Source organism: Brachyistius frenatus, unplaced genomic scaffold (assembly GCF_029030835.1).
Source record: "Brachyistius frenatus isolate BFR_SWC_R1_liver_20210118 unplaced genomic scaffold, ASM2903083v1 Contig_83, whole genome shotgun sequence".
NCBI lineage: Eukaryota > Metazoa > Chordata > Actinopteri > Embiotocidae > Brachyistius > Brachyistius frenatus.
This window is the reverse complement of record NW_027210682.1, coordinates 1571601-1585503: the sequence shown is the minus strand read 5'-3', so window position 1 is coordinate 1585503 and position 13903 is coordinate 1571601.

The window sequence follows — 13903 nt, the reverse complement described above, 5'->3', positions numbered from 1 at the left end:
AATTTTGAGTGAAAAATTATGTTGAGTGGACTCAAAGTATCCCACAATGCAGCACACAGTATTTTGTACTTTTGAAGAAAATTATCTGGAAGAGTACGCTCTGTATAGTATGTATTTATCACATAAATACGTGATGTTAAGAATTTATTATCTCATTATAGATGTCCTACCAGCTGAGGTTGATCAGGTACGTTTTAATTGTGCGACCACAATGACATAATTAATGAGAAACTGACCTATGTAGTTTCCGAAATTGTTTTTTTCAGGTGGTCAACTCGCTTACTACATAGTGCCCGACATAGAACTCCCCTACGAACTGACTTTATTCTGGTGGCCAAAGGTCAAAGGTCACTGTGACCTCACAAAAGACATTTGTAGCCATAACTCAATAATGAATTTGCTATTTAAAAATGACAAAAATTTCACAGTAATGTTGAATTGGACAAAATTAAGTGATGACATTTTATATCCAAAAGGTCAAAGGTTAACTTCACTGCGACATCAAAATGTTCTGCAAAAACCTTCTGTTCATTATTCAACGCCATAACTCTGGAACAGAAGGAGAGAAATTTTGTCAGATACCGAATTGTTGTGTTGATCCTATAGATCTTCTGTGCTGTGGAGTGGAAGATGTGTATGAAGCATCTACAATTTAGAATTTGTAGCTTCTTTGCAGCAAAATCTATTGTTGAATATTGTCTGCCGTGATGGAAGATGTGATAGCTGTCCTAGTTTAGGTCTTCTGCTTTTCAATTCTTCAATTTACTCCTTCAACCTACCAGAGGTCCTCTGTCTCTCTCTCTCTCGCTCTTCAGGCCCACCTCACCTGCTTCCAGTTCCCCAATCTACCCCACCTGCAGCCACTCTGCAATCAGCCCGCTGAGTACATTTGCTCCCAGTCTGACGCTGCTATTTTGCTGCCTCACATATGTTTTTGTTGCTGGGCCTGATGTTTCCAGGAGTTCTGTTTCTTTGTCTCCAGATTGTCAGCTTTGGACTCTGCTTTTCCATTGTAAAATGTTGTATTTTCAACAAATCTGTTTAAGTAAAGTTCTCTGTTTGCTTCACACCTGCCTCAGTGTTTCCATTGTTGAACTGTGACAATGGTTACAACTATGTGTTCAAGAATCAGCTTTACTGACCAAGCATGTGAACTACATAAAAAGTCCTGAATGTAAGCTGCAACTTGACTGGTTGGCAGAGGCATACAAACGTGAGGTGGACATTTTTTAAATGTATTTTTTATTGTTATTTATGTGTAATGAATTTGGCTGTCTCATCATAAACCACACTGTTAATCTATTACATTAAATAGTGTATTTAATTTAAAATTGATCTACAGACTCTATGATTTAAAAGATTTTGACAGTTACATGCCCAATTGTCTCCCCTTAGATGGGAAAGCACCACATATTTTAAAGCAGCTCTCTATGTATGTATTGAAAAAAAACATAAAACAAGCTTTCACTGTTATGCTGCTGATGTATAATGTTGTAAAGGCACTGCACGCTCATGTTAGACACTGCGTAATTTTAAAGACAATTAGAGTTCTTGTGTAGGCCTCTACACACTGTGTCGCTTGATTGATTTGACATCTCCCAGACTCTCTTGTTAACTTTGTTGCACCACAGGTTGGGACAACATTATTATTCTAATTAGCAGATGGAGTCATGCAATCTCTCATAATTCCCAGCACAATGCCACCCACTTTTAACCTGAGCAAAGGTCCAATCAGCTGCAATCAGCGATCACTCCTGTGTAGGTGTGCAGGGCCTTTTTATAGTGACGATGAATCCATTTGTAATGTAGTCTATTCACAATGTTTACAGCCCGCGTCCCCCACTCTCCACAAAGTGATGGCAAAAAAAAAGATCTTTGTGTGCAGATGAACAAGAGTGCCTCTACACACATCACAATATTTTTCACCTTTTTGTGTTTTCCTTATACATTTTGCCCCATTCTATAAAACCATCCATCCATCCATTATCTAGACCTGCCTTACCTTGAACAGGGTCACGGGTGGGCTGCAGCCTATCCCAGCTCGCTTTGGGCGAAGGCAGGGTGCACCCTGGACAGATCGCCAGTCCATCACAGGGCCAACACAGAGACACAGATGGAAACAAAGACCATTCACGCCTCAGGGGAAATTTGTAGAACCACCAATTAACCTGAGACACATGTCTTTGGATGGTGGGAGGAAGCTGGAGTACCCAGAGAGAACCTATGCAGGCACAGGGAGAACATGCAAACTCCACGCAGAAAGGCCCAGGCCCGGATTCAAACCCTGAACCTTTTTGCTGTGAGGCACCACTGTGCCGCTCTCTTTAAAACCACTTGCCCTGTAATTGAGTCTACTGTAGTAAGTGGCAGCTGCAAACTTGAACTGATTCAGAGATGTACTCTTGCAGCCATTGATCTAGTGACCTTAGATCACTGTGCTGTAACATGACTAGGTGATCCCACATGATGTAAATGAGATTTTCTGCTGCGCCATGAAGAATATAACCTTTTCATAAAAATAAATATTACTTGTTCCTGTTAGGTTTGAGAGTAATTGAATTTTCTACACATTAAAACACATTAAGTCTCAGAAAAGATGATGAAGCACTTTCTAGAGCACATCCGTTTCAAAGCTCACAAACATGGACAAAAAGAACTTGATTTTCCTTTTGAGTTTCTTATTTTCTCTTTATTGTACTAAACAAGCAATTCCACAGCATGTTTTGAGAAACAAACTTGAACATTTCATTCCTGAACCACATGCAGCTCTCTGGTAAATTAGAAAATATAAAATTGCGTGCTTACCTGACCTACTTAGATGCATTTCAGCAAAATCACTTTCACAGACCCTGCAGATTAGATTTTCTAATGAAGGCACAGGTTATAAATAATCAAACACACACACAATGCACTATAAGTCCTCTGAGGAAAGATTCATGCTTATATTTCAGAAGATGCCAAAGACTTTAATAAGGAACTACAGGTGTTTTTATTTCCATTTAATAAGTAATTTACAGGTTATTTAAGCACTGAAGTGATTTAGGGAGTCCATAAATTCACATTTAGCCCTGTGTGGGTTCTTGGTTTCATAACACTAAAGGTTCAGCGGAGTTTAGATCAATTCATACTGGCTATAATTCACATGTATTCTTGATTTATTGTGCAGAAAACATGCCCATAGGGAAAGCTTTTTGTCCATGGTATCAAATCAGTGCACCACAGTGACACCTGAGGTTCAGTAGGGTGACAAAAGTTTTTAAAAAAAAAAAAAAAAAAAAAAAAAAAGGCTGCCCTCCCACAGATGACCTCACTTGCAGCACCTTTTGTATCCTGATGGAACATCCTTGAGAAACTGAAGCCGTGCTGCCCTCTAACTCTTTTATAGAGGAGGGAACCTGAAAAGAAAACTTCTTGAGGATAAAGAAAGTACTTTATAAGGATAAAGAAAGTACTGTATTGTGTTTAATTACAGTATTCCTGCAGGCTTAGTGTGAAATGGGGGGAAGCAGGGTACTGCAATAAGCATAACTTTGTTACTATTCAGTCAGAATGTACTGGAAGATTTCTGATTTTGAAATGATTATATACAAAGATGAAGATTGTGAATACAATATATAGATTTTTTTTTTTTTTAATTTTTTTTTAAATTAATTTCCTTGCGCATATCTGTGAATGTGCTCAATAACAAGTTCTGCTACAACCATAGGTCAAATCTTCCAACTGCAAACCCTTTAAAAAGTAAACCATGGTGTGTTTTCATTGTTTTCAGAGTACTTTCACAGCACATTTTACTGAATTGTGGAATAAGAAATTAAACTGAACTGTTTATCCTGGTGTGCTTTATTTGGACCTTTTGTTGTGAAGTCACTTTTTGTGCAAAGTTTCCCCGCTATAAAATTTAAAAGAAACCAAACAATGTTCTCAGTATTTCTCCTTCACCCGTGTTTCTGTTTTTAATGTACAGTTTTTACCCTCATAAATAATTTTACTTAGGATTTTACACTGGTCATGTTGTGTTGCTTTATCATTATTGTACTTTTACAGCAAATGAAAAAGTTTAATGCTAATAAAGGTGCATATTTAAATACAATGACAATACGATTTTTCACGTCATTGTACCAGCGATTGTTTTTTGAACACGCTTTGTGTTAAAACAACATCTTTTCTCTGTAATTGTTCTTTAGTCATACAGAGTAAGTACTCAGGCTCTCAGAGGATGTTTAAAAAGATGCTTTCATTGAGCAATTACTGACATTTTGAAAGGAAGTGTGTATGGACAAAGTGTTAACAAACTGATGTGAATTTCCGGCAGCAAGCCAAGACTAGACATTATTTCTATTAATGTAACCACAAAATTGAGCCCTTAAGTTTTCTTTCTTATTTGTCAGACTCATAATTGTGGTAGATTTTTGACATCATGGCTTTAAAAGAACTGTGTCCATGTGGTCTCAGTAGTCATGGTTTCCACAGTTACTCTGCTCCGCCGATACTGTGAACATTATACAGGTCACAGACTGCATTACTCTCCTATAGGCTGATTTTATGCTTTAAATTACTTGCCCTCAAGTTTTTCATGACAGCCACAGCATTGAGAATAATAACAGCACAGATCCTTATTCATGAGACTTTTCAGTGGGACTTTCCTCTGGATACCAATCAGCCACTTGGTTTTTCAAGCTTTCAAACCCTGGACCAACCTCTCAAAAACATGTATTTATTCTTGCAATCAACAGCAGTCTCTGACTCTTTCCCTGCCGTTTGTTGGAAGGTCCTCTGTTGTACAGTGTCAGTTTCCACTCGTGTCAGCCAGTGTGTCATTTGAATTGTATTTTGAAGTAACTTGAGCATTATTGCTGCATTAGGGTCTCCCGCTAGAAACCCATTATATAGATTACAGTGGAGCAGAGATGCACCAGTCGACGACATAAATCTGCTTACCTCAGATCCGCTGCCATAATGCAGATTAAAGTGGGACGAGTTTTTTTAACACAGTATCATAAATAGATAGTGATGAAATGATCTGTGGAACAAAACCATGGCATCAACCTCAGAGATGTTGTAACTTTATACAGGATGTCTCAGTTATTATTAGAACTGCAATGATTTGGCAGCATTTTATGAAGCTTGTAGTAGCAGTGTAAGTACTGTCATGCTGCCTCTGTGATGGATAAAAGACATAAAATTAGGTACCACATCCACAAAATTCTCATGTTTAAGGGCATTTTGCATTATATTTTTATTTTCATCTTGTATTAATTAATTGCATTTTTCATTTGAAATTTGCATGTCCTATTTTCCTATATGTGTGTCTGATTTGTCCTCTTGCTACCCCTTTTCACAAGTTGTGAACAAACATTGCAATTTGTTTTCAATGACGCAAAAACACTGAAAGACTGATCAAACACACGCACTCAACATTAGGCATCCTTGAGCTCTAAATTACAGTAAAACATAAGACATCTTGCATAGCTTGCTATCAGTCACTAATCCCAACACATAAAAAGGTACACTTTCCTTTAAAAGTGAATCTTTAAACCCCCTCAAGTATATTCACCGCAGGTGTGGATGAAAGACATTTCAAAAGTTTGTTTTAGATTCCTTTATTGGTCTAAATGAGTTACAGAGAATTTGAACAATGAAAGGAAACTTTCTGAATGTTTGGGATTGATCTGAATTTGAAACCACTCAAAACATTCCTGTTTCAGCAAGTGGGGATCAGCAAATGTCAAGATTTATTTGCAAACATAATATTACTGCACTCATGTCTAACTGGCTGCCCCTGTGGCTAATTATGAGTCTCTTATCAAGACAGTTAAGTAGTCCAGTTAATCATAGGATCCCAGGTCACTGCTGACGGCAGATTCATTGATTTCCTCTCAGTATGACATATATTCTCACTGACAGCAGTTATGTTTTTGTGAAATAGGCCATCATTTTGATTTTGTGCAGAAAAATCTAGTCTAAACTTAGTACCTTTTGTTTGATATGAGGAAAAAGCCATTGGAAAATAAACGTATTTTAGCCACGCTGGTGGTGTAGATCTTGGGAGGATCTGTCTGATGGTCTGTTTGTTCCACCATTTTGGTCTAGACTGGAATATGTCATCAACAACTGGATGAATCTTTGTAAAGAGGATAACACTTCTGAATTTTTCTTTAGCGCCGGCAGCTGGTTGACATCTGTGGTTATTATGGAAAGATCTGGATGGACTGGCGTGAAATTTAGAAAAGACATTTATGATCCACATAGGATGAACCACAATCCACATAATTTATATCCTAAAATCAAATCATCTGGTCAAAATTTGTATTTGGTCAATACTTTGGTTAATGACTATATATCTGAAAGTCCTGACATTCCCATCTGCCTCAGCTGTCATTATGTGTGCTCGCACCAAAGGAGCGGTGCATAAATCGCAAAACAAGTAACACGTTTTCACCCATAGGAATGGCTTGAAAACCGAAGAACTCTATTGTTTTTTGTTTATTGTTTTTGCATTATTTAAAATAATCTTAGAGAAAAAACTATTTCATACTTGGTAGAAGTAATACCCCTGGGATTCCCCTCAGTCTGTAATACAATGCCCTCAGTAGCACCACCATGTGGTGAGGTATTAATTGTTTACATTTTAAATTCTTTTATCAGAAATACCTCCCACACCTTGATTCACAGAAGAAAAAAGCTTTTTTTTTTCTACAGATCCTTTGGCGCAAAAACAACGGTGATTTCAATATCATGTACCATTTGCCTGCAATTGGTTCCCAAAGTTGTGTGGGCGGGGTTTTGGGGTTTACAAGATTCAACATCAGAATACTCTTGAATGCTCTATGGCAACCAACTTTTAGACATATATGAGCACCCACCCTGGATTTTGTGGAATTTACTACAATAAACAAAGGATGCTTGTAACGCCCCCTAAAGTCAATATTTTTTGTATTTATTGCTAATTACTCCTGGCAAATGTTAGCATGCTAAATTGAAGAGTGAACACCATAAATATACTACATGCACTGTAACTGCATGTTAGCATTGGCATTAAGCTGAGACCACAACCTCATAGCTGTTGGCTTGGCTGTGTAAACTCTTAATCTTGTTAAATTAATCTTAGTTTAAGGCTAAAGCATCAGTTACGTGTCTGCAGGATAATTAAATCAAAAAACATGTCTTCCTTTGAATTGTTCTTCAAACATTCAACTAAAACTTATGGAACGGCTGCTTTTGTTTATCATACACTGAAACCATGCTTTTAATCTGCCAGACATTATATATTTTTATTATAAAAGTATTTGCTGTTTTGTGAAGTTCTTTGTTTTGCATCGTGTGCATGAATTGTGCCTTACAAATGCAGTTTTTTTCTTTTTTCTTCTTTGGCTTCTCCTTCTACTTCATTTTTTTCCTCATATGTTTGGCATGCTAAAGAAGTATATCACAATATAATAGAATAACGGTGAGCACTATGTGGTACTGCATGACAGTCATCAAAAAATCTTCACCAGTACTTGGTAAACGCTGTACATTTGTTCTTATCATCATTTAAAGTGATGTGATAAATCCAGGTAAATCTCTGTCTTGCTTTTCTCTTAGACAGGACACATACATATGCACTGCTCTCAGGAGGATTACAGTTGGCTGTCTGCCAAATGTAATATGCACAGATGGGCTGACATGGCTCCATACTAAATCTTTACACTGCCGGGCTTTTATCCATGCAGACTTCAGGGGAAGGAGAAGACTTCAGAGATGCCTCTGCTTGTCAGTCAGACAACTGACACGACCTGAACTACATAATTATAAATATCAATATTATAAATCAGCCGTTAGGAAAAAGGGTCTGGAAAGGAACTGCATCACCAACCTGTTGCAACCTGAAACTCTTTAAAGCAGAGGTGATGCCACCTGACAGGTCAGTATTGTACAGGTCTGTATTGGTGACCAGAGGTGGACCTTCAGACAAATAAACAGCCTCAGTCCATGACTGGAACAAAGATGGAAACATTTTGTTAAAATAACGTAAAACTGATTCAGATGGGTGTTTTTTCTTAAATGTTTAGGATATTTGAGAATTGAATTAACTTTTAATCCTGCATCTGGTCTTTCCTCATTATAGATGTGAAAGATAACGTTTCCTGAGTTTGTCTGGTTTTATTGAGTCTTTTATTTATAACGTAGTTACTTATTGCTTTGGATGGGTAGAGGTAGGTGTATCTGTGAGAGGGAATGTGAGATAGTGTTGTTTTGTTTTATCTTTATCTTATAAAGCGCTTTGTTTTACATTTTATTTGTATGAAATTTGCTACAAATAAAGTTTGATTGGTTGAACTGTATTGTATCTGTTTACAATGCCAGTCTTGTATATAATGATAAAGGAACATGCTCTATGGTAATATAGATGTTGATGTTCGCTGGTGTTTGTTATTGTGACTCTATCACGATGGGAAAACAGTGAATAAATTATAATGCTGCACCACCTTTATTTTTCACTGAAAATGTCAAAATGTCTTGTTAATTTATTAACACCCACTGTGCTCTGTGATAAAGGAAAATTATATATTTTATAACTGTATTTTCTTTCATGACATGTTTCCAAGTAACAGTAATATAATAAAATTCAGTAAACTGGAGAACGTTATGCAGCTGCAGCTGCACACCTAGTAAATTAAAAAGATCAAAAAGGATAAGAAAGATTTTCTTCCTGGCACATTCACAATTTCTGCAAAAATATCACTTGTGTCCAAAAATAAATTCTCTACATTAAAACATTTATTATAAAACTATCTTTTAATGAAATTGAAATCACAGATTAGAGAAAAAAAATGTAATAAATCATACAGCTCTGATAATCCATAGCGGCCTTTAACCATCTAAATCCTGTTAGAGTGATCAGAAAGATCCTGCGGCACAGAAAAGGTCAATTAGACCAAGGCTCATGATCATGGGATTTCTGCTTTAATCACAGTGTCAAAACAGTAATTCTCAACAGCCGATTATAGTAATCGTTCCATCTGTGCTCATATGAATTACATTTTATCAATAGAACAATAATCTGGAAAAAGTTATGACAGTAAACTTTGTTAAATTCAGAGCTCGGTTTAAGTTTGTCACTCCAGAGAAGCGCGCAGATAATGAAGTTCTGGCATCCTTATCCTGACATGCAGGACTTGGAAATGTGAAGCTGGCGTGAAAAGATGGTGAGGAAGGTGCCTCTGGCTATTTGTTTCTGTTTAATATGTTGAAATCAGCCTCCAGATGGGATACTTGTATGATTACCATATGGGCCCACAATGATTTATCAGATGTTGCTGGCGCTGCATGCCTCCACATCAAAAACAACTCCAGCCAGCGACATTCACTCATCATTCTGTTATATGAGGCATATGAGATATTTGTCATGTCATATTCTTATCTTCATTTCTTTGAGATGTTTCAATGTGTGTTAAGAATTAAGTAAAATTTAAGCACGGACATTTTGTTTGCATGTGAAATTGAAATGTTTTTGTTATTTTCTGTGGGGCTGTACCTACATAGCAGTGATGTGAGCTAAATGCTAATGTCAACATGCAAATGACAATGCTAACATGCTGATGCAGGTTTTATGTTTAACATCTTTGTTCAATATACAGTTGAAAATTTGTTAGAACTTTTACATTTCTGCATAAATATGACCTGAGGAGTCCACACAAGTCCTGAAAGTAATTCATTAATTAACCCAATTTAAAAAAAATCATACAAAATTATCATACTTGGTCATGTAATATTGTATCATTTATAATATCGGATCATTTTCCGAAATAAATAAATGTCTATATAATGTATAAATAAATATTTTTACATCATTTGTTTAACTGGCTTTTCTTTATCTATTATCAGGAAAATCTGATGATGTTTTAGGTCATTTTTGCAGAAAATGTTTTGCAGAAAACTTTCAAGCTACACTGTATTAAAATGCTAACATCAGTACATAAGTACAGCTGGTGCAAATGAGCATGGCATTGGTTTCACTATCATTTTCAACGTAAACCAAACAGATACAAATAAAAAGTGGACAAATTAAAGATTTGACCTCGTGTGGAGCCAGATATAAAGTTAAAGATCAAAGTCATCAGATGTCATCTTGTGGGGATCATAAAACGTATCTAGACAGATATTTCAATCTGGACCATATTTTCTTTATTGTCTCATAAGATTAAAACATCTGAAGGCAAACACGTGCAAACATTGTCACCATTTGGTACTGTGTTGTGTTTAATTGTGTTATGAGGTGCAATAATTTCATTTTGTCCACTTCTGATTTTGATTTAGATTTATACACTTTATTAATCCCCGAGGGGAAATTTCTTCACTACAGCAGGGGGGCTCTCAGGGGGGAGATGCTGCAGCAGGCTGCCACTAGCGCGGCGCCAGGTAACCTGACCTGAGGTGCATGTTTCTGTATGTTACCAAAGAAACCAAACAAAGTCACCATGCAGTCATCTCTTGGTGAAGAAAATAATGAGCTGCTCACAGTTCCTGAATCATCGCTGCGTACATTCGGCAGAGCTGGCGGCTTGCACACCCACTTGTCTGAACAGCTCAGGCCACTGTGGAAGTGAGATAATAAGTGAAACATCAAGAAGTGCCTGAGGGAAGTCCTTGGTAATGGCTGACTTTCAGCAGAGACCCAATTATTTCTGTCTCCTGTCTTTCCACCAGATCATTTCCTCACCTGTTGGCCTTGCTGAGGCTCTCTAGCCAGTGACCAGCCTGCAGGATCTGACCTGCTGCCACATGAGTCCAGGCTTGAGTCTATAATCTGAGGGTATACACCACTGATAAACAAGCAACTTTGACCATGTTGAACACATCTTCTACCAGCAAGACCAAAGTTCAGACACAAAAACCTGCACCGAAACCAATACCTTCTATTTTTTTTGGTCTTTCACAAAGGGTGCTTCTGTGTGAAATGACTGCCTTTGGGAACTTGTGACAATGAGGAAGAGTACAGACAGATAGGTGTGAATTGAATAAATCATGTGAGTTTCTCCAGGCTTGAGGCAAGAAGTCATAAGCAAAAAACACCCAAACTCTACATTGTTATTATTCTATCATTCACTATCATTCACTAAGATGAACTGTCTATTGTCACATTAGTTCCTGTATGGCTGCCTATTGTGCACTATCTGTAAACTCAGTCAATTCATTTAAGTGTATTCCTCCAGAAAGTATTCATGAAGCTCAAGGACACAGCAGACTGTTCGTGGGGCTCCTATTCAGGAAATGTCATTTAGAGTACAACTATAAATTATAGAATCTACAATATCTTTCGTATTTAAGGAATTCAGATGTATTTTTATTTACGTTATCTGTTTGCTGTTAATTGTAATCTTTTGGTTTAAATTTAAAACTCAAATGTTTATTTGTTACATTTACCATCTTAATGCTTGGGTACCTGTCACCAGCTAGGTAAATATAAGGCGAAGCAAAAAGTGTTTAAATATTAAAAAATGAAAGCAATAAAAGATCTATATAGAAATATAGAAACAAATATAAAAATAGAAATATGTATACAAAGAATAAGGTGCTGTGCATGGCAATAAGATGTGCAAACTACAACTGTACTGATGGCAGCAATGGGTTAGTGTTTATGTGTGGTCCTAGGCGCACTTCTAATTTAGGAAACAGGCTGAGGGGAAAAAAGCTTCTTCTCATTCTGTCCGTGTTGGCCCTCAGGCTGCGATGGTGTCTTCCTGACAGTAACAAAGAAAGGAGTCTGTTGTTGAGGTGGCTAGGCTCCTTGATGATAAATACCCTGCAGGTCTGAGCAGGTGAATTTTATGGCGCATTCATCAGAGTGTCATTCCCTCTTAAAGGCCAGGTAGTCCAGTTTTGTGCTTTTACCAAACCAGGTGCTAATGCTTTCCTTCAAGATACTCTCAGTTGCGAAGGTGAAGAAAAAAAAAATCGCTTTGAGAGTATGATTGTGTTAAATGTTGACCTATAATCTACAAAATGCATTTTAACAAAAGTTTCCCTCCTGAGTAAAAGTTGTAGGATCATCCTTCATGGATCTACTGGGGTGGTATGTGAATTATAACGGGTCTAGGGTGACATGTAGAGATGAGGTGATGATGCCTTTAACTCTCAAGGCACCTTATTAATGTCGGGGGTGTTTGTAACATTGTTTTTTATACCATATGTAATGTGCATATGAACATTTGTTCATTTTGGTGTATATTAATATGGACTGGAACACTTATCAAGATTACAACCGGATGGACATCCAAATACACAAGCCAGTTAAATGTTTAGTTTAAAAATAATAATAATAATAATAATAAATGCCATCATTTGTTCCATGCCTTCCTCTATCACAAACAGAAGAAACATCTGAGAACATTGATTTCTTGGATGAGCTCCTGGTCAGGCTGAGGTCAACCAAAGACAACCCTCTGTTCTCTGGGGAAATAAGACATCCTGACCTCCCAAATCGTCTTGTAGCAGCACTTGTCATTCTGCCAGTGAGTGTGTGAATCTTCTGGAGCAGACCCTGTGGTGAGATAGGAATTGTGGATGCTGACAGTTGAGGGCAGTTGTTACTCTGAGTGCATCTCTCCTTCACTCTGTCATCCATTTTGAGACCACCTCATCCCTGCCTGCTGAACCATCCATACCTGGAGAGCGTGAAGAGAGCCACCATCGCTCTCCCTCTGACTGCCTAACGAGATCCTCTATCTCTGACACCCAGCTCTGTCACCTAGAACAAAGCCTCGTCTCACACAGAAAGCCAAGCAGACTGACGGCCCCGCAAAGGCTGGATGGAGAAGTGTGAGTCGGAACGGGACGAGGCAAGGTGCCGCTGCCAGAGGGATTTATTTCCTGCACTGACAGGTCGCCCCCACCCCCGTTGGGCAGATGGATTTTCTACCTCTAGAAGCACAGTTGCAGCAACCAGTGAAAAGACTGTGTTATTGTAATAGTCTGTGACAGGTCATCTCTGGAGCGTGCTTCAAGTTAATGTCAGCTGGTGTGAAAATCATACAGATGCATGTAGCAACCTAGTCCTATGCAAAATATTCAGTGAACAACAATTTTCAGATGTGAACGTCTGTAATTTATGCTCCATGCATCACAGTCATTTAACAACGTTGATATGGGAGATAAAAACAAACTGTTCCATTCTGATTATAATCCCAAAGTGACATGAAGCATTTACTAATAAAATTAGCACTCATTTAACTGCAGACTCATACAGTTTTATCTTTTTCCACAGCTGAGGGGTGAGCATATGCCAGATGGGCAAAGCCATGGTCTGCAATATGACCTGAGGGCCATTCATCTCATGCCATCATTCCTCCTTCATCAGCTGCTCGTTCTGCTATATTTTTCCTCGCTTTTGAACCGAAGAAGTGTCGACTGTTTTGAAGCTTTAAATGGAAAAGTGGCTGAGATGTTGCTGCTTTGATGTTCGTCCGTTTTGCAAGCTAACGAATTGCAGCCAAAGTAACAGAATCCAACAATGGAGCAAAACTAATGTTTCACACTCGTTAAGCATCCTCTTTTTCTGTTAAACCTCAATTTGATTTTATTTCTAAATTTTATCCTCTGTACTGTTTTAGGAACACCAGTGGGAGGGGAAGAGTTATATAAGAGATGTATAAAAGCCAGTGTCCGATCTATAGATACTTCAGTCAATAAAAGTGCAAGTTATTAACTATGCACTTTCTTAAGTATGATCATTTAAACTAGCCACATTAAAAACAAAATGGTCAAAACTAAAACAAGAGATATTCTGATTCTTAGAACACAGTATGGACTAAACTCCAAAGCATGAACCAACAGATAACACTGTTTCATTATACCATTCAGTGTTGTAAGTATCCATGTCTTAATCTCTACACTGGCAATCTCTATCTCTTTAACAATCTTT